Source organism: Mesocricetus auratus, unplaced genomic scaffold, assembly GCF_017639785.1.
Source record: "Mesocricetus auratus isolate SY011 unplaced genomic scaffold, BCM_Maur_2.0 Super-Scaffold_100003, whole genome shotgun sequence".
Classification (NCBI taxonomy): Eukaryota; Metazoa; Chordata; class Mammalia; order Rodentia; family Cricetidae; genus Mesocricetus; species Mesocricetus auratus.
In genome coordinates, this window is record NW_024429188.1 from 103,102,453 (window position 1) to 103,121,140 (window position 18,688).

The 18,688-nt window shown below is 39.3% G+C and overlaps 1 protein-coding gene and 1 pseudogene across 2 annotated transcripts in view; one reads left to right on the plus strand and one right to left on the minus strand.

The window, feature by feature from the left end:
• Fhl1 (four and a half LIM domains 1) overlaps positions 1–18,688 on the plus strand; it is a 62,961-nt gene that overhangs the window by 13,358 nt on the left and 30,915 nt on the right. For both annotated transcript variants that reach the window (XM_013123996.3, XM_005084513.4), the window contains exon 2: positions 6,559–6,615. The gene's annotated coding sequence lies outside the window, so the exon portion shown is untranslated. The remainder of the gene's footprint in view (positions 1–6,558; positions 6,616–18,688) is intronic.
• On the minus strand, positions 52–651 carry LOC101839242 (annotated as a pseudogene).

Here is an 18,688-nt window from a genome sequence, read left to right on the forward strand (position 1 = left end):
TCTATTGCCTGGTGAATACTGCTTACCATTTACAGCATGGCATCTTTTTTTTACTTTTATCTGCATTTATTTTATGATGCAATTATTCCCCTGCCATAGTTTCTGCCTCTTCAGTTTCTTCTGGGATATCTTTTTCTTCTGTGCAACCTCCTCTTCTGGCTTTGGAACAATCTGTTCCTTTTCCATGAGGATCATCTCGATGTGGCAGGGGGATCTCATGTATGGGTTAATCTGGCTGTGAGCTCTGTAAGTTTGTCAACACATCTTAGGTGCTTTGTTCACGTGGATGTGCTCGATGACCAGAGAATCTACGTCTAGACCCTTAAGCTCAGCATTACTCTCTGCATTTTTAAGCATGTGCAGCAAAAATTCAGCACTCTTTTTTGGCCACCGACCCTGTGTCGAGCCCCACTGTTTGGCCTGGGCGCACCTGCCGACTCCACCATTGTACGGCCGGAACGGCACGCATTGCTTCTTCAAAGTGCCATCCTTCAGGTATTTGGTGGCTTTTCAGATATGCATACCCTTGATGGCCTGGGCAGTTTCACGGGTATTCTTAAAGTGAACCTGGAGATTTGAACCTCTTGACTTGCATGACTTTGTAGGGTTTTCTGGGTCAAGAGAGTAGCGAACCATCTTCGCAGGTTACCTCAGGTCGCTTACAGGAAGAGCACAGCATGGCATCTTTATGCTGCATTCTCTGGAATGAAGGGGTGATGTATCTTCACTTGAAGGAAGGTGAAAGGCCTAGGGATGAACTCTGTCAGCCGTTTTGTAGGGGAATTAATCTGACTCACCAGGGTTTCATCCTCCTTGATTAAGTCATCTCAAGAGCTTACCTCTCAATGTCGTCTTGTTACTTACACTTGCAAACGGACTCCAGAGAGGGTCAGGAGAGCTGAGAGAGGAGAGAGAGGAAGGGAAAGTCATAGGGGTGTCCTTGACCATTGTGCAGTCTGAAGAGGTCATCAAGCCCCAGTCGTGGTCCTGCTTGGGCAATACTGGGAAGTGTGGCCAGGCACACTTGGAACATTGGAAAGGTGGGCTCAGTGGAAAAGGTACTGTATGGGGGAAAGGCAGAAAGGCCTTAACACCGCAGTGGAACCTCTTGTAAGGGCCTTAATTTCTTCCAGCAGGGAAGAGCCTCCGTGCTCTAATCCCTTAAAACAGTGGTTTTCAACCTGAGGGTTGAGACCCCTTTGGGAGTCATATATCAGATACCTAGCATATCCGATATTTACAATTCATAACAGCAGTGAATTACAGTTATGAAGTAGCAACTAAATATTTTCATGATTGGGGGTCACCACACCATGAGGAACAGTATTAAAGTCACATCATTAGGAAGGTTGAGAACCACTGTCTAGACCATCAACGTGAAGAAGATATTATGCCCAACATTAAAAAGACTGATAGGGGGCTGGAGACATAATTCAGTGGTTAAGAGTACCTATGTTGGATTCCTAGCACCTCCATGGGGGTTCACAACCACCTGGAGCTCCAGTTCTAGGGGCTCTGACAACCCTTTTTAACCTCCTTGGCATCAGGTACACTGGTGGTTCAGAGACACACATACAGTCAGATACATAAAATAAATGTAAAAAAAATCTGTCATTGTAATCAAGCAGCAGTTAACAGACAACACTAGGACTGTGAAAATACTAAGAAGTCCTAAGGCTTGTTCATGAAGAGATGGCAGCGTTTAGTGGTGGTTATGGGACTGACAGTCTTAGAGGAACTTTGGTGCAGGAGTTGCTCTCTGGCTTCCAGGAGGATCAATGCTTGGCACAGCTGTCGGAATTGTCACATGGGTTCTGTAGAGTCCTTTGTCCTTCACACCTTTCATTTAGCTTGAGTTTGGGGAGTGGTCTACAGAGATTTATATAAAAATAGAAATTATACTTGCCCGAAGAACTACCCATAGTTGTCATGTCAGAGGGGGGAAAATGCTGTTTTTTTAATATGAAAGAATGCTTGGAGTTGTGGGAAAGTTATAAACTTGGCAATGACTAATTCAAGCCTCTCAGTCAATTAAGTGAATTTTTATTTTATCATTTGTTTTATTTGGGAGCCACTGTGATGTCATTGAAAGAACATCAATCTTATTTTTAAAACACAACAAAAATATCATTGAACATTAGGGCAAAGGACAAGAATGCTAAGGGTTTACCTTTTGACTGGAGCACATATTTGTTTCTCCATTTTGCTTCCTGGATTTCACTATTTGACCTATGCTTTTGTATGCATTTTTTTCTGAGTGCCTAGTTTCACATTTATTTTAAATGGTTCTTGAAATTTGTAAATATTATTGATGTTTTAACATTTCTGTAAAAGTGAGCAAATCTATTTTCTTCTTCTCCCTTTTGGCCCAAGGTCTCTGGATTTGTATCAAGCCATGGCCATGGAAAGAGCTCCTCGGTCTTTAGCCTTGGAATTAGGAATGGCAAGGCATGCTTTTCACACTTCCACCTTTGCTGGTTTAGAGGAAAGACACAGCTTATTAACTGGTTTAAAAACCTATCAAGACAGGCTTACATCTATTCCAATGCAGAGTTTTAAAATGGCTCATTGCTCTAACTTTGGGAAATCTGTGTGCTTTTTACTTTTTGAATGAAATGAAATCTGTGGAAAAATCTGAACTGATTGCAACTTTAAATGTAGCACATACAACAGATGCCTTTAAAGAAGAAAAGGCATCTTTCCCCAAACTGTATAATGAAGCTGCTTATTTTCAAATTGTGAAGAAGCCTATGAGTACTTAAATGTAAAGAAGAATTGAGGAGATAACTCAGTGGATAAAATTTTTGCTACACTAGCATAATAACCCAAGTTCAGATCTCTAGAACCTGTGTAAAAATATCTGTGCAAGACTTCATGTCTGTATTCCCAGTGCTATGCAGAATGGAGACAGGAGGATTCCTGGGACTTGCTGACTAGCCAGTCTGACCCATTGGTGAGTTCTGAGTTCAGTGAGAGACTCTGTCCCAGAGATTAAAGCAGTGAGTTACTGAGTTACTAAGGAAGACACCAAGTATTAATTTCAGTGTGCGTACTCACAAGTGAGTGTACCTGCTCACATCCCCAAACTAAAACAAACCCTCAATTAGACAGTACAGAGGTTAGCATAGTCATCCATGATGATGGGATGCAAATTTGTGAAGTGTTCGTAGTTCTAAAAAAAATAAAGAAGTGCAGAAACTTGTAAGAAATGATTTTATAGAGTACAAGAATATATTATAAGATATACTGTAGACCTATTCTTAATTTAAATAACAAAACTTAGTGTTACATTTATATAACTAAAAATACACTTTAAATTTTTCTTTGCCTATTAAATTAATATATTACTAAATAACCAGTTACATTGCAGGTATAATGTTGAAGTTATTAAAATAAGGCATCTTTTATTTGTACCATTTATCCAAGTAAATTGTTTCTGTTCTTCTAGAGAAAAGGAGCCAGAAGACATTTCAGCTATATTTATTATTTCATTTTATGGTAACATTGAAAATATGTTTTGAGTGATACATATGCTAGTGTCTCAGACTCACATATTAGTACAAGCAGGGGAATAAGTAACAGTAGGGGGAATGGGAAGTCTGAGCCTATGGTTACCATCACAAATGTTTTTAATTAAGGGGATGCTTAGAGTTCACCCCTCTTTGATTTCTTAGGTGGAAGAGAGTGAGTATCCTGAAGAACATGATTAAGGGGTGGTTGCCATGACAGTCACTTCCAAAGCATCTGAAAGGAAACAATGAATCCATGGAGCCCGTCCATTTTGATTGATTCAACTGGTCATTTAAGTTCATTTAAACAGCTGTTGTCTCTGCATTTTAATTTTTCATATAATTCACTCAATTGATTAGTAACTTGGGGATCCTTTAAGCTTGGCTGAAATTAATGATAGGTCTTCAGTGTCTATGGCCAGAATACTTTCTTTAAACCTGAAGTGTCTTAAGCATCTCAAAGAACAAAATGGCATTTCTAATTTGACTTACTAATTTGTCATAATAGGTAAGATTAGCATGATTTATTTGAAAGTGTAACTAATCCTAAAGTATTTGAGTTTTGATTTTGGTTACTTTGTTGTCATCAGATTTACCCAGAGTTTGACTGTCGTTCCGTTTTTAGTCTTTGTTTTGCACAGTATTGTTGCTATCAAAGCCATGGTTATCGTCTACATACTGAAAAGTATGTACAGATAATGTCTACTATATCTTTATCCTCATGTCCCCATCTAATGTTAAGTGGAACTTTTACAGAGAAGAAAATGAAATGATGCAAATACAGTTCAAGTTTCACTGTAATATTTCTCATTGTTACTGATGGAAAAACTGAATTATGGAAGAAAAGACAACTCCATCTGGCTCTGTTGAGTTCCCCAGTCTGAGTCTTTCTCTCTCCTGCCCTCTGGAGGCTGTCAGGGAACGTGAGATACAAGGACTTCTGAAATGGATACCCTGTATCCTGGTCTGGTTAATAGGAGATTTTCAGCAACATCTGACTGGTAGCCCCTCCCTACCCAGCAAGAAATTTTATAGGTAGCAAGAAGGCATTTGTAGGGTCAAGATCTCAGGAGGGAAGCTACCTGACTCTTTAAGTAGAGAACCAGATTCCTTTTGAGTAGCATCTAGTATAAATTGCATCTGGCTTCCGGGACAAGGGTAAGATGAAATAGAATTTTGAAACTAGGATTAGGAGTTCAGGTTTGAAATTAAAGTTGGGTTGAGTCTAAAAGAAGAGTATATTTGGTATCAAGTAATTTTGGGAGCATAATAAATTATTCCCCAAGGTGATAGCATTTTAAGTGCTTGTCTACTGTAAGAAGTGATGACGGTGTAGCTAATGTTCTATGAGTAGCAGGTGTGCGTGTGATACTCATTTGGTTGTGTACCTTTGTGAAGTTGCTTACTATTAGGATAAGATAGAGCCAGTGTTTCACCTCAGCCCATCTGAATCTGGCAGCCTGTCTGTAAACAGCTGTGACATGCTGCATTCTTTCACAGCTGCGTGAAAGAGTGTGGCACCTTCTAGAAACACCAGGTTTCATGAGTGGAGTATGGGTGAAAGATGAGATTTGTGTATATACATGCCATGCTAGAAATAGGAAAGAACGGTTTTGTGGCTGCCATCATGAAACATTAAAGTCCTCTAGCACAAACACAAATGTAATATGAAATAAATAACACAATATTTTCTCTTGTGTAGGTGGGAAGAGGTAAAAGGCAGTCCTCTGAGTTCATTTACTTATTTTTTTTGGGGGGGAGACATGGTTTCTCTGTGTAACAGCCCTGGCTGTCCTGTAACTCACTCTGTAGACCAGGCTGGCCTCGAGCTCACAGAGATCTGCCCGACTCTGTCTCCTGAGTGCTGGGCTGGGATTAAAGGCATACTGCACCACTGCCTGGCCTGAGTTCTCTTTGAATATTAGGTCTTTACCACTGACAGTGTTCTTAACTGTACCAATCATCATTAAGATCTCATAAACGGATAAATCTATAGATATCTATATTAGTATATAGAAGTAACTGCACCAGGTCTTGTCTGGCACACACACAAAAATTAAATCTGTGGTCACTGCCTGTTTGATAATCAGCCTGGAAATGGTTGCAGGGACACAGGCAGGATTTCAAGCCTGATTACAATCCTTGGTTTATGTTTGTCCCATTGAAACTTCCTGAGAGATTGTTCTGAGTGTGGGAACAAAGCAGTTGGCGGCTGACTGTGGTGACACATACCTGTGATGCCAGCAGTGGGGGAGGTGGAAGCAGGGGGATCCTGAATTTGAGGCTAGTGTGGATCACACAGTGTGAACCTTTCTCAAATAAACAAAACCCAAACAGGATCCTGCTTAGGGAGTTGTTATTTACCAGGTTCTCTTTACAAGTGATACAAAGGTACAAGGTGGGGATGTGTATACCAGGAGGACATTGTGTTATGAATTATGTCATGGGTGGCAGCAGCCAGAGGACACCTGCTTCCTAGTACCACAGCACCACTCACATTGGGAAGAGCCTGTAAACTAGCTTGTGTCCTAATCCTGTTGCTGATGGGAGATAACTTTAGTGGTCACAGGGTACCTCATCTCCATGGTAACACCTAAATATTCCTCTGGTAACTTATACTCTATATTCTGGCTGGATCAGAGCCCTCCTGTGGCAAAATAGTCTAAAGATGTTAAAAGAGAAAGGAAAAAGGCTCAACTAATTAATCTATTCTAAACGACTGAATCATTTGTTTTGATTACCCGGGTGATTGCCAAATGTTAATTTAAAACTGAAATAGGCCATGAGCTCACCCCCCTAACAATGCTGAGAGTTCGAGCTAATACAGCTTGATAATGAGGGAGTGGGATCCACTGCCAGGGCTAACGTTATATGATAAACAGACATTTGGAGAAATATGCAGACCATCTTGACTATTTTCTGTTAACTCTTCAGGTTATAAATACAAAGGAGAATGTGTTGCCATGAGTCTTTTCAGAGGAAGATGGTGTATTTTTATTTGTGACTTTTCTTCTAAAAAGGTAATTTGCTATTGCTTTTTTCAATTTAGGCAACCGGTAGCTGTTCTTAGCTGTGTCCAGCCCTTCCGGAACACATCCTGTGTGAGGTAAGAGCTACTAATTGCTACAGATTCTTATGCTGATCCCTAACTTTCCAATTTGTGGCATTATACAACAAGCTTTATTTGTCTGAGAAGTTTAAGAAGGTTTATTTTAATTGGCCCAACCAATATCACTGCTTACCCTAAATATTAGCTCTCTGGGGAATGCCTTTTCAAGCAAAAGCCTCATTTGCTTTGACTTGGAGAACATAAAAGTGGATGTGGCGGGCACCACAGAACTTGAGAAGGTTTGCCCGAAAAGAAAGCCGTTCATGCTGCAGTGTGAACAGTAGGGAGCAGAGCAGCTGCATGGAGCAAACGCTGGGAGGAGTGGAAGCGGACTCCTGATAGTGACTGCAAAAGTTTGTGCTAGCCAAGTACTTCAAGCCCCGGGAAGCTGTGTTTCCTGGGTGGAAGGAGTCAAGTCACTGTAAAAAGCTGGTAGTAAGAACACCAAAGAGTGTGTCTGCTGGGCCTCTACAACATGAGCCAACATGCTTTTTCTAGCTTGCATTCAAGTTTAGAAGCGACCATGTTACGCTGGTCTGTGTATCGATGCTGTCCAGACCTTTCATTTAGCACACACGTTAGCTAGATATCCTTTGCTTCCTTAAGCTGGTGGCTGATTATGCTCTGTGGTAATCCACGTTTCCTTATTTCTTCCCTTGAGAGAAGGAGCATCCATCTTTGAAAATAAAAGGAGGGGCATCTACGAGATGTCTACTCCAGGTTCAATGCAGAAATGACTGCTTCCTCTTGTCCCCAGCTTCTGTATTTACAAGAGAGACATGATATTCATAAGTACCGTACCTGTTGAGATTGCCAGTGTCATACACGAAAAGGTTGCTGTGTTGGTACCTTCCATCTCTGCCTAGGTAAACCTGCTTACTGCCTTTCCCCCTAAATTATTTTTAATCATTACAGAAACAAACAGGGTTATATTGCCGAATCTTGTGTTCATTCTTCCTTTAGTCTGCAGAGCCCCACTCTGTGCCAAAGGTCAAACTCTTGGGATCCAATATCCTCAGGTGTAGGGCAAACCTAGATTATTTTCCCTTTTCCAGATAAGGAGACTGAAAACTGTTGTATAAATTATCACCTTGCTAATAATATGGAGAAGGTCATCCAGGCCTTGCCTCTTCTCTGATCCTTGATGCCTGCAGTTTCTGCTACTTCTACAGTAAGCCGGTCTGAGCAAGGATACTGGTTGCAAATATAGCTATGCCTAGGACCAAATGCCTGCAGTGAACAGGGATGGAGACTCTGCATTTCACAGCTTACTTTTTAGCATCTTTTGGGTGAATTAAACCATTATACAAAGCGGAGTTTGCAATGTCCATAGGAGGATAGTTTAATTTTTAAAATATGTCCATTTTCAAGCTTTCCATGCCATTTTTCTTCCACAAAGTTTACAATTCTAGGCCTTGACATTATTCTATTTGGCTGCCTTCAGTTTACAACATTATTTGGAGTACAGTTGAACACAACATACTTCTTTCATAAAAAATTCTAAAGATTGTTTTATGTGTATGGGTGTTTTGCCTGCATATTTGTCTGTGCAGTCCCTGTGGATACCAGAAGGGGTTGCTGGATTCCCTATAGCTGGGTTTACAATCCCTTGTGAGCTGCCATGTGGGTGCTAATCAAATCTGGGTCCTCTAGAAAAGTAGTTAGTACCCTTAGTCACTGAGCCATCTCTCCAGCTCTTACATCGTTATTGTTAGCAGACACATGAGCGGGGCTAAATATGAGTACTCTAATTTGTACTGTGGAAATGATAATATTGTTAATGAATTGGATACATTTCACATTTAGGAGTTTTGTATAACTGCCTTATGGTTATTTTCATTATTGATTTGGCAGTTTTTAAAATATTCACCAAACTAAGTTTTCAAAGACAGTAGTCATAGTGATTTGATGTGTGCCATCGATTTTGATGTGATTGATCTTCCTGGAACCTACATAGTCAGCATACGAACCGGCACGGATGGATTACACAGACTTGGAGAGTTAGAACTCTTCAGCCTAGAGCCAGGGTCTCAAACTGATAGCTAGGCTGGATCTGGCACGCAGAGGTGTTCTTTTAAAATGCAAGTGAGTTGCCAGCCTTGAAAAATCGAGAGATTTCACACTCTTAAACATCCACACTTCCGTCTCTTGAAATATCAGAAGTTTTGGCACTACAAAGCCTATGTTCCCATTTGGCTCTAACGGCTGCAGCCAAATTGCTGCTGTTCCTTTGGGGAGAGAGCACAGGCTGCCAGACTTGCCACAGCCCCTGCTCTCTCTGTAGTCTTCTTGACACAAAGGATGGGAGCCTGCTGCCATACTAGGACACTGTGCTCACACAGCCACAAGGCTTTTCAACTTCAGTTCAAGCTAACATTGTGGGTGCAAAGTTCAGATTGTCCTTTCTTGCATGACATCACTTTGCTTACTTTTCTGGCCTGAGCCATTTTAAGGGGGTGCTTTAAAAGAGTGGAAGGTGAACCCTAACAGGGGAGGAATACTTTACGGTGGTACATGCTTAAGAAGAGGAGCATCAACATATACGAGGGCTTTGTTTTTTTTTTTTTTAAAATAACTTATTCTGTGGTCTCCCTCGGTGCTTCTCAAACTTGAATGTGCACATTGTGACACAGGGCTGGAGATCCTTCTTGTCACACTGCTGCTCTGAGTCACAAAAGGGCTTTACTCTAAAGCAGCCCAAAGATGAAAAGGCTCGTGCAGATCCATTGTTTTCTTCTTTGGCTTGAGAGAGAGAGCAGGATCCTCTTACAAAGGCTTTCTTGGGATCAGTCTTTTTCACATACAACCGAGGTCCCTTCTGATTGCAACAAGGTAGCTTAAAAACACCAGTTTTACTATAACATACTGCATGTAGAGAATGAAGAAAACTTGTATGAGTTTTTATTCTAAAATATATGCTTCTAGTAAAAACGGTATTTATATTAGGGCAGAAGAATTATAAAGTATGAATAAGAACTTTATCAGAGAACATATTTATGTGGCTCTCAGAATACTTTGAACAAAGACCACAGGAAAAGACTAATTATCAAATCCCAAGGTGTGAAATAACCATACAAGTTGTAACAAAGTAGAAAAGTCAGAAAAGACAGACCAGCACACTCATATATCTCCAACTCTACTGTGGAAAAGTGTAATTTTAACAAAAAGGAGGTGGTGCCCAGACAATTGGCTGCATATAGGAAAAGGTAATTTTTGTATTATGTACAGAAGTTGTATAGGTAATGAGGCGGTCTGCATAGGCCTGGCATGAGGTAGATGTTCCAGAACTACTGGCTCAACAAATTCTTCATGAGGTAGATGGGTAAAAGCCATTCATATGATATCACAAAGCGAGTAGATACATGAAAACACATCTAGCCTTAGTGATATTTAAAGACAAACAGCTGAAACATTAACCAAGTATATGCTCACCCTTAAAACAAGAGAAACAAAATAAAAATCTGATGCTAAGGTAGCTGCCTTCTTTGAGTGACATAAACTAACTTGTAAATGATGGCAGTATATGGCAGAAGTCAAATATTAGTACTTTCGAGTTTTGCAATCCTGTGTGAGGAAATGTGTTCTAAGAAACAGATTGTCCCAAGAAAAGGAGAAAAATGACATATGTTTTAGGTATCTATCACTGTGTTACTTGTAAGAATAAACAACTAGAACCTATTTAAGTGTCCAGCATTAGAAAATGGTTCATTTATTAAACAGGTACAGTCTTGTTCAATATTAGCAATCGAACCTAGGGCCCTGTGCATGCTAGGCAGGCGCCCTACAACCTTCTTTTTACTTTTATTTTGAGATAATCTCAACAAGTTGCCCAAACTGCTCTTGGAACTCACTCTACAGCCCAGGCAGGCCTTGAGCTTGTGATCCTCGTGCCTTATTCTCTCAAGTAGCTGGGATTTCAGGCCTGAGGCTCAACAAATAATTTCTGGTTAAGTAAATTTTGATGGATCTGTTGTGGAAGGCTATGAATTTGTTAAAAATTTGAGTTTTCAAGTTTCTTTATTAATATTAAAGAATATAGCCAACAAAAACTTACTAAGATACAGATTGCAAAATTGTGTGTCTGTATACACATATACACACACACACACATTGTGGTTGTAACTGCAAGGTGGTATGGATTGGATGCATGGACAAGAACTGGAAGGCACATGGACGAATGTAAGTATCGTTTTACTTGTGGTTTCATGAAGCTTGTTTATTTTAACATAAGCTTGTGCTCCAAGGATGAGAATCACAGAATATTCCTGTTTATCACATAGTAGGTAACTAATTGAAACAAATTATCATAGGTAGACTATTCCTGTTTATCATTTAGTAAGTAAATAACCAGGAAGCATAATGTCCTTTTGGTCTTGGCTAGAGCTTAAATGTGGAGTTCCAGTGATGTAGGTCTTTGTTGTGCATTTTGTCCCATTAGCTCAAATTCCTTTTTCTCTTCTGTGTTCTTGGCGACGTCCATCACAAAGAACACATACTTTGTTTTAGAGCTTCTTGATGTGGGCCAGTACCAAGCAGGGGATGAGTCTTCATGTCTAAAGGTCCAGTATACCCTAGAGAAGAATCTTACTTATGTTCTAGCCAGAGGGCAGTGTCTAGCCCAGCATCGCCACTCCTTTGCAGAAGCCTGCGGAATTCACTTTAAGGTTAATGGTCTTTTTCCTTCAGCTGTGCTCTCCGTTTCAGATGTACTTGTTTTCCTTTTAATTAGGTCAGTTACTTCATGGCTGTTTTTCTTTTTTGACATGGTTTCCTCTGGCTTTGGCACCACATATTTTCCCCATATGTCATTGCCTCTAGAGCTTCATGTTGCAATCATTTTTCAAGGGGAATGGAGAGCACATTGCTGGGTGGGGGGGACTCTTGACTCTCTTGCTTGTCCTTTGCTTGCATGAGCAATTCATATTTCTTTTGGGTCTAGTTCTGTTTGGTTTTGGAGTCTTCACAGTTGGATATGTTTGGACTAAAAGATACTTAAGTAAAAATAATGGTAAGTCAGAGATACATCTGGCAAAGGTGCAGCATGTTTGTTAAGGTTACTGGTTTATTTATCTCCTCTGTCTCTATGGTGACTGAATCTGAGTCTGGGATTTAATGGACTTAATTTTGACCTTCTGTAACATCTCCTCACTTTTCCCAGCCTTTTACTGAAAGGAATTCATTTTCACTTGAGGAAAGAAATACACTTTACTTATAGAAGGAGTCTTAACCAGACTTTCAAAGGTGGTCTCTCTAGAGTCTTTGTTTTTTTTTTCAATTTAAAAATTATATTTTTAAAATGTTTATGTAGATGAATATTTACTCATTCTCTCTTTCTCTGTGTGTACATGTGTGCATGTGTACATACCATGTGTTTGTTTGCTTGTCCTCAGAGACCAGAAGAGGGAATCAGCCCTGGGTAGTGGAGTTACAGACTGTGAGTTGCTGTGTGAATGCTGGGAACTAAACTCAGGTCCTCAAGATCATCCAATGTTTTCAACTGCTGAGCTATCTCTTCAATCCCCCAAATCTTTGATTTTTAGTCTTCAGAGTACACATCATACTTTACAGCACACATATGTGTTCAGTACTACTGGTGTCCAAAGAGTAATTTTCTTTTCTTGGTTTTTTTCAAGACAGGAGTTCTCTGTGTAGCTTTGGAACTCACTCTGTAGACCAGTCTGGCCTCAAACTCACAGATACTCACCTGCCTCTGCCTCCCAAGTGCTGGGATTAAAGGTATGTGTCACCATTTCCCAGCAGGAATTGTTTTGGTGAAATAAAGTATCATCTAGTCATGTAAATGAACTGTCCTTATGAACAAATTATAAAAGAGCTCATTATACGGATGCTAAATAAAAGGGAACATTAATTATATACAACACACTTTGTTTTTAAAATTATCTCTTATAAGATTATAAGTTTACTATATCTCAGAGTTTAAATGTGTTAAACTACACCATAGAAGGCCATAAGAAAGGTTTAATTTAACCAGAATTCCCATGGAAGTCATCTTTGAATACTGATACTCAAATCTATCATTTCTTCTGCACCCTACTCATGTGAAGACAGAGTGTCTGTCTTTGGAAGCTGGAGCCAACCCATGGTGGACCTCAGTTAGTTTAAATGTCATATAACACTTTTCAGTCTCTTTTGTATGGTTTCAAGACATTTCAGAGGAATTCCAATTTCAGGAAATACAATAGTTTATCCAAAATAAAGTCAGAGTATATTACTGTATTTAAGTCTGTATAGTGTGTTAGTCTACTCATGAAAATGTCAATTTTAAGTCCTTTCACCTTCTTTAAGAACAAAGTCACATGTGAATTTTTCTTAAGACCCAAGCATAGCAATTAGAAAATGATTAATAAAGTTTTCAACAAAGACTGTAACAAGGAAAGCAGCCTATGTTCTTCTGACCTTACTCTGCGTGCATAAAATTATAATAGAGTTCAGATATATCGTCAAGTTCAACTCAGGTCCAGTACTAATTGGTAAAAACAAAAACTTCATCTGAGGTATCATAAAGTCTCCATAAGCGCAGAGGTTGTTTTAAGATCTTGTCTATCATCAACTCTTCTATTAATAGGTCAAAGCCTTAAGAAACAGCAACAGATGCACACTTGGGAAAGATTCACACTTGTGAGATGAATGTTAGATACCCCGTAGTTTCTGGATTTGAAACCTTGACTCACATGTCTTATAACCAACTATGAACTCTGAAAATGTATTAGGTCAAGTTCATAGGTACATCCTATAAATATCGTTCTGGCCAAATCATGAGAAACTTGTCTGAGGTCAAACCTTTTAGGGAAATCACTGAGGCCAGCAGCCCCCAGTAACACTTAAAATGGTTCTGCCATCTTCATTATCATTATTATCCTATCAGCTTTATGCCACATGTTGAAAGTCAGTGTAATGTGCTTATAATTGTTATAATTTATGTGTCTCATTACTTCCTTCATATTTGCTTAAAACAGCACTGAGATTGAAGCCCAGTTTCAGGAATTCATTTAGAAGAGTAGCCACATTCTCTTGTCCTGTTAGCCAGATAATCTTCACACACCATAGACCATCTCTCACTGAGGATATCCAACTGGTGAATAAGTAGTTTCTTATATTGTTCTTTACCTGAAGAGAAAAGCTATTGTGCATAGGTAGTTTAGTGTTTATTTGTTTTTATTGAGATTTTGTGCATCTCCTAAACCATGAGATTTGTATGTGTGATATAACTATTTCCATACATTATTCCGAACTCTGAAAAATAATTTATTCAAAGTATTCCACATGTTTCTTTCCTAAAACCAGTAGAGATTTTGTGAACAATGGTGAGCATTTACATACACAATTGTTAGTGTATACTGGTTAGGAGATTCATAACCCATTTTGCCTTTTAAACTTTTTGTCTGTATGGATATGATGGCTATTCATGGTTGTGATATTTTGCCTGCATGTATGTTTGTGTATATTGTGCCCACAAAGGCTAGAGACATCAGATTCCCTGGGACTGGAGTTACAGATAGTTGTGAGCTGCCATGTGGGTGCTGGGAATGTAACTCAGGTCTTCTGAAAGAACAGCCAGTGTTCTTAACTGCAGAGCAATCTCTCCAGCCTCCCCCTATAATGGTGTCCTTTGCACCTTTTAATGATTCAACAGCAGACTAAGTGGAGATGATGCTTCACCCTTTGCATTGGCTCATGTGACAGGTTTAAACTGGGAGACGTTTAAATGCTCCAGTAATTTAAAACCCAATACATGTTCCCAACCCTGTCTTCTGCAGTGTGTCAATCTTTATAAACTACACAGATTCTTGACCTGACTCTTGGCCCTCTCCTGAGTGTTTCCCTTTCCCCACTGGAACTGTCTAAATCATAAAGAGTAAAGAATTTTATTGAGGTTTTCCATCTTAGATTGCATTCACCTGTCTAAATCATAAAGAGTAAAGAATTTTATTGAGGTTTTCCATCTTAGATTGCATTCACCTTTCCACAGGAAACTGGAAACTCCCAGGAAACAACACTCCTGGTAGTTCCTTAGTTCCTCTACATCATTTTTTATCTAGTGCCAGGAGCATGATAGACATTGACTAGTGTTAAAATGAATTGAATGAAAGCTATTATATCACTTATGATGCCATTGCCTGGTATTACACAGAAACATCTCAGTATCTTTGTTTCACTCCCTTTTCCTCTAGTAGCCACATTATTGACAACACTGTAGATTTCTCTTGCATGGAAAAGCATATCACCACCCCCATTGATTTTATTAGGTTGTTCAGAGAGAAAACAGGAGGATTCCAAAAGTGGACACTAGTTCATATCACCCGAATCCTATCATTAAACCTTTTACTACATTTAGCATATCATATCATCTGTCTTATATTTTTGGATGATTTAACCCTAAACAAGGTGGCATATTATAGTCCATGGATTCAATTTTGACATGTTAATGCTGTTATCAGACTTGGCTGAAATTTTGGCATTTATTTTGGTGGTGGCTAAGAAGAGGTACTAACTTGAGTGTGAAATATGCACAATGTTCAGGTTCTAGGGATTTTATTTCTACCAGCAAGTATACAGACACAATACTGTTCTCTTTCCCACCATGTTTCACGATCACATTTTTGTACTATTGAGTCATAGAAGGCCAGCCTAGGAAATACAGTGTTTTTTCATATGAATGAAACCAGACAGTTGGGATGGAGGAGCGTTGCTGGTTGCTTTTTACTCTTTAGCTCCTTTGACTCTTTGGCTCTTTTGGGAGCCCACCACCCAGCTCCCTTATAAATACACAGAGGTTTTTTCTTACTTATAAATGCCTGGCCTTAAAGCTTGGCTTATTTCTGGCCAGCTTTTTTTTTTATTAAATTATTCCATCCCTCTTTTGTCTCTGGGCTTTTGCCTTTCTCTTTCTGTATGTCTTTCTTTTTTCTTACTCTGTCTGGCTGGGTGGCTGGCCGCTGATGTTCTCTATCCTCCTGTTCTTGCTCTTCTGGCCTCTTTTGTCCTCCTATTTATTCTCTCTTCCTGCTGACCCTGCCTATTTCTATTCCTCTCCTACCTCACCATTGGCTGTTCAGCTCTTTATTAGACCAATCAGGTGTTTTAGACAGGCAAAGTAACACAGCTTCACAAAAGCAGCATAGAAGAATGCAACACATCTTTGCATCATTAAAACAAACATTCCACAGCATAAAGGAATGTAAGAAATCTTAAATTAATATTCCACAACAGGAGAGTAGCACAAAATGTTAGTCTTAGGTATCACAGTGTGAGTGTCTGTGGGAGGGTGGGGGGGAGATAGAGGGAGGTAGAGTTAGTTTTTGAAGTGGGAAGTCAAATCAGCAAGTTACCAGTGAGGCATCACTTTTTCTATGATGTCTACAGTGTGGTTAGGGATTATGGTATCTAAACTCCATGGATTTAATAAGTACTAAGGGTACAGAAAAGTCATTTTAGTCTGATTTTTTTTTTTTACATTATAGTCCACAGAACTCTGGAATTCGCATACGTGTTTTAGAGGCTGGACCAATAGTTGACTTACATTTTAAAAATGTATTAATTATCTTTTAAAACGTAAAATAACAGACATACCTGACTGTTTTATAGTATATTTTAACATTCTTAAGGTACACTTACTGATTGACTTTAAATAATAAAATAAGTAAAGGTTATTAATGTCAACCTAAAAAAATTGACTAGCACATATCAGTCATCCATCAATGTCAGTGTAGCATTTCTGTTGGGAGACTAAAGACAAAAGGTCTTCAGAAAGGCCATTACACTAAAGCCATTGGTGTTAAGGTATTGGCCTGTGAGAGCTGATGTTACATTTGGGTTTCCAGTTACAGTGAGCACTTACCCATCTGTTATATTTAGTTTCTTCTAGTGCCTTCAGGGATCTGGGAATGGATGAGTATACACTTTAAATTTGAAACAGTCATAAAGGGGGATATGCAGTTAAGAAGTTGAAGGCTGGCTCAGATGGTGCTATTAATGGATTAGGAAACTTTGTTAAAGTCTAAAAATGCATGTGTGCAACATGGCTGTTCACTATGAGATTTTTAGTAATTCTCCAATGTGCCAGTAAAGTCTACAAATGAGTCTGGCAGAGTCCTTTCCTTTGGAAGTAGTGGTACTCACTCTGCTTCCTTCCTTCCAGATACTACTTGCCCATAGTCTTAAATACCTTTTGGAAGCCATGGTCTGCTTGTGTAGATTTGCAGTCAAGTTTTCACATTTTTCCATACCCATATTTTACTTCCTTGTTCTTTTTTTAAAGACTGGTCTCATAGCACAGTCTTGCTTTCATGTTACTGTGCAGTTAAGGGTGACCTTGAACTTCTATTCTCCCTGCCTTTACCTGCCTAGTGCTGGGCCTACAGATGCGTGCTAACAGTTTTATGCCATGCTGAGAATTCGATCCAGGATCTTGTGCATGGGAGACAAGTACTCTACCAGCTGTGTCCCAAGAACTATATTCCCATAAACCTCTACCAACATTTGACTATTAACATTTTCACACTTGAATTTTTTTCAGTGACCACTTGTACGCATCTTGCATGTAGTCCACCAGTAACGACATTTTATTCTGCTTGTTTATGCTGTGTTTTACTTGGGGATGTATTTCAATGCAAAACTAGTGGATTTCTTTGGCAGTTAACTTCATATATATTATACACTGTAAGTCTAGCTTTTTGAATGCTGCACTAATGTGCCTGAATTGGCATAGCATGCCCTGAAAGAAAGATGTAAAATAAATTCCTCAACTGTACTTTTGAAAGTAAGTTTTTCTGGAATTCTGGCATAGAGCTGGGGGAAAAACAACATTGACTCATTTTAAAACTTAAAGTCTTTTTGTGAGTCAGCCTCTGCTGACTTCTGGTTAAAGTCGGATATACCTGCAGTTTTTATTTTCACCACTTAGAAGCCAAATCACCTCTCACAGAGAGGTGGGGCTATCCGTAAAAGAGTTGTTGTCATCAAGATTGGTCCTTCCCACCTTCTCTGTTGCATCTGGAAGGCAGGAGAGCAGCCAAATTGGTGTGTGTTGGATTCAATCCCCAGCCGTGGTCTTAAAATCCAAGTGTTAAGTGCAAATAATTAAAACAGGACTTGGTACAGTTGGAGTAGAGTGTGTGGGGTGGGCAGGAAAGGTTCCAGTGCGTGACTTGTTGTACCTGTTTATGCAGAGAGCTCTTCCTCTATTCCAAAGCTGTGTAGGTCCCTTCATTCTGTCCCCCAGATCGGCCCATGGGGCTGACTGGGCATATTTCCTTCTGGAAGTCTTCACTAGCACTCTTGAGGTAGCTGGCAGGAAGACCCTTAAAAGCATTTCTAAGCAGTTTTCCCTGCTCCTGTATGGGCTAATTCTCTACTTTCCACTTTGGTTTTGGCTGCTGTTGCTTGGGTTGAAAAATAGACTTCTGTTGTGTCAGCAGAGAATGAATTTAAAATAATTATGTATAAGGAGCTATATAAACTTGACCAACTGCTCCAAGACAGACACATGACCCTTTACTGCTGGAAAACCTCATTGGCATGGTGGGATAATGTGCACTTGAGTCTTGAAAGAGACTATTAGGTTGCAGCATTTTTGATTCATCTACCACTGACTTGCCCTTTGAGCTCAGAATGTGACTGACTTGTCCTGTGATGGCTTCATAATCACCCCTAATAAAACTGATTTACTGTATATAGTGTAAGAGTTAATTTTTGAGCTCTATCTGGTTTCTCTTACAGGTCAAATGTAAGAAAGATTTCATTAGAATTTAGGTATGTACATTAAGCTTTCAAATCAGATTTATTTTTACCAATAAAAGTTAGTTTGTATAGAAATACTTCATATTCTGTAGTTCATATGTACAGTACCACTCTTAATCCAGTGATGTTTCCATAAACGAGTTGAGCAGATTAATGATATTAACTATAAGACATATGTTTAAAGTATTTCAATCTTGATTACACTATGTGATTTTGGTCTGTAGGAAGGTGGGAAGCATTCTGGATTTATGCTTACAACAGGTGACAGTACTTGAGCTTCTATTCTTAGTTTGACCTCACCCCTTCTCTT